Genomic DNA, 3,553 nt, shown 5'->3' with positions numbered 1-3,553 from the left:
AGTGATGATGGGAGCTTTAGGGCGCCGACGTCGGAGGTCATTTGGCGCCCATAACTATAATTACGCACGACGCCTTCTACTTGGCTTTGAAGTGAGTGCCGCCCGGGGAAGTTCTTGACACTGATTGTTAATTCATTTATCAAAACAGTCTCCAGAAATTTAGCTGATTTTGACATTCTAAAAGCCAGATAAGGATAATGGCTTGGCACGAATACCAACGACTTTTTGGTTATAAAAGGTACCTGGGCTAAAACTGGTTGCGTAAGAAGGTCTGAGAACCCCTCTGATCCCGATCTCGGATTTCACCTTCCATGACTTTGAACTATTTGCGAGAGTTGTGCAATAAGATGCGGGCCATAATCCCCAAATTCCAAACATCAGTACTCAAACTGATAGGTTAATCCCAACGAGAATCCTGGAGGGAACGAACACACGGCATGGCACTTGGTTGGGCGAAATCACAAAGCAGGTGCCCACTCGATGGTGTCGATACATTATTGCCGCTGCAAATACGACGGACAGTCCGCAGCACTTTCACGTGACATTTTTCTACCGAAAAACGTTTGATGCAGCGTCGTAGTGCTGTAAAACAAGTTTGGGGGCTAGGCAGGGAAAACGGCCAAACCTGCTAAAAAATACATGAAACACGGCGTTTGCCTCAAATGTGACACATGTTCATTTCACAGATGAGGGACGGATGCGGCCCCCGATTGAAGACGGAACTACATTCCGCGGACCACTTTATCACGGAGCTGGCAACATCCCCGCCAAACAGCCGCATCGCCGCCCTACTGAGCCTGGCAAACATTGACAGTCCCCGCGGGCGCCCGTCGACAGGTGTGCGGGGTGGTGGGCACTGACACGCCATGTTCCACTTGCGCGGACCGTTACGGGGCCACGCCGCAGCGACTGGAGCATGCTGTCGTCGAAGCCCGCCCACACCCGCCCTCGGCTCGTCACAACCGCGTCACCGCCACCGGCTCCGATTCGCACAGCGCCGAGCTATGGAGGCGTCGCCGCTTTTCCCGTACGAGCAGCCTACGTCAGACGATTGGACGGCGTCAGCTCACTTCAGCAGGCATCTGAGGCCCCCCGTTCCGTGACAGCACACATCCGTCACGCACCTGGAGGATGGTGAGCCACGCAGCACGTGTCCCCGTGAAACTAACACGCGACGTTCAGCTGCGTCTCCGAGCCAAGCGGACCCCAGCGTCGGTCCGCGCTACTCGACGGGCACCCCTGCCGGTTGGCGCCGCCGACAATGGATCACACCCCGACCCACTGACGGCACTCCAGAGCGGAGCCCGCCGGCCACGCCGCCGCAGGCCAACACCGGCCGTGCCCGACGTCAGCCGCGGCAAGCGCGTCACGGCCCGGCGCGTGAGCGGAACTGCTGCGCGCAAGCTGATGTGGCAGTGACCGCCATCCGACTCCAAGGCTGCAGACGTTCAGGCTCGAGCCGGCGGACGACCAGAGCTCAAGCCGCCGTCTCGCGGCGCGCTGCGGTGCCTCGTGACGCCTTGTGCTGCCTCACGACGCTTGCTGCCGTCTCGTGGCGTCCTGCACTGCCTCACGACGCTTGCTGCCGTCTCGTGGCGTCCTGTACTGCCTCACGACGCTTGCTGCCGTCTCGTGGCGCCCTGTGCTGCCTCACGACGCTTGCTGCCGTCTCGTGGCGTCCTGTACTGCCTCACGACGCTTGCTGCCGTCTTGTGGCGTCCTGTACTGCCTCACGACGCTTGCTGCCGTCTCGTGGCGCCCTGTGCTGCCTCACGACGCTTGCTGCCGTCTCGTGGCGCTCTGTGCTGCCTCACGACGCTTGCTGCCGTCTCGTGGCGTCCTGTCCTGCCTCATGACGCTTGCTGCCGTCTCGTGGCGTCCTGTACTGCCTCACGACGCTTGCTGCCGTCTCGTGGCGTCCTGTACTGCCTCACGACGCTTGCTGCCGTCTCGTGGCGCCCTGTGCTGCCTCACGACGCTTGCTGCCGTCTCGTGACGTCCTGTACTGCCTCACGACGCTTGCTGCCGTCTCGTGGCGCCCTGTGCTGCCTCACGACGCTTGCTGCCGTCTCGTGGCGTCCTGTACTGCCTCACGACGCTTGCTGCCGTCTCATGACGCCCTGTCCTGCCTTATGACGCTTGCTGCCGTCTCGTGGCGCCCTGTTCCTGCCTCATGGCGCTTGCTGCCGTCTCGTGGCGCCCTGCCCTGCCTCATAACGCTGGCTGCCGTCTCGTGGCGCCCTGTCCTGCCTCATGACGCTTGCTGCCATCTCGTGGCGCCCTGTCCTGCCTCATGACGCTTGCTGCCGTCTCGTGGCGCCCTGTGCTGCCTCACGACGCTTGCTGCCGTCTCGTGGCGTCCTGTACTGCCTCACGACGCTTGCTGCCGTCTCGTGGCGTCCCGTACTGCCTCACGACGCTTGCTGCCGTCTCGTGGCGCCCTGTGCTGCCTCACGACGCTTGCTGCCGTCTCGTGGCGTCCTGTCCTGCCTCATGACGCTTGCTGCCGTCTCGTGGCGCCCTGCCCTGCCTCACGACGCTTGCTGCCGTCTCGTGGCGCTCTGTACTGCCCCGCGGCGCTCTACCCCACATCACGAGGCGTCCGCCACGGCGCCGCGCGCGTCTCCGCGGACCGGCGGGCGTGCCATCAGACACGTGGCGACCCCGATCTGTGCGGGCGGTCGAGCCGGACGCGTGTCTCCTGCCAGCAGGCACGGCTCCGGCACAGCGGGCCGGGTTTCCCGGCAGCGTAACGAAGGATATTGCGCGGCGATAAGGGCGAAATACAGCCAGCAGTGACGCACGATGGCAAAAAGCTGGACAGACAGCTTGACTTGAGGGAGGCGGGGGCATGGTGTGTAAATGCCCCATTCCTCAACTTATAAGCATTGTCGCATACGCACAATATGTATTTCAGCAATTCGAGTATCTGAACCATCGGAACAGGAAACTTAACGCCTGCTTCATGTGACAAGTGGGAAGTGTCATGTGAGTGCAAAATAGGCAAAGGCAGAAGGTATAAAAAGGCACCCGAACATTTTCTGATAGCTGGCAACACTTTTAAGATAAGTAGTACAAATAGAGTGAAAATGCCTGACAGTGAGGTAAAACAGTAGCAAATATCGGCTGGTACAAAAGGAGGCGTTTTGTGACAAATGTTGTCACAAATGCCATCAACTAAACTATTCCTCATTAACGTTCCGCTCGAGTTCCATCGAGTTCCATCGAGTTTCCGCTCACCGTCACTCCGTCACCCCCCTCCCCTTGCTACTGTCTGAGAAGTGCCGACACCACGCCGAGGACGCTGGGGGCGGTGCGGCGTGTGGTGGGGGGTCGGACGGAGCCGCAGGGCGGCCGGGGGGCGGCGGGGAGTACCCGACACCAGGCTAACGCCGCACGGCCAGCGCAGTGCCGTGAGCTGGACTGACATCGGAGCGGAGCAGCTCGCCTACAGACACGCCGAGCATGCGGGCACTCGGAGCGCGGACGTGGGAAGCGCCGCAATGGGAAAGGGTAGCGGTATACGTCGTGAATGGGCAATTTATGCAGCGAA

This window comes from Pollicipes pollicipes, unplaced genomic scaffold, assembly GCF_011947565.3.
Source record: "Pollicipes pollicipes isolate AB1234 unplaced genomic scaffold, Ppol_2.1 Scaffold_4740;HRSCAF=5597_pilon_pilon_pilon, whole genome shotgun sequence".
Classification (NCBI taxonomy): domain Eukaryota; kingdom Metazoa; phylum Arthropoda; class Thecostraca; order Pollicipedomorpha; family Pollicipedidae; genus Pollicipes; species Pollicipes pollicipes.
The sequence above is the reverse complement of the archived record's forward strand: the minus strand, read 5'-3'. Positions refer to the sequence as shown.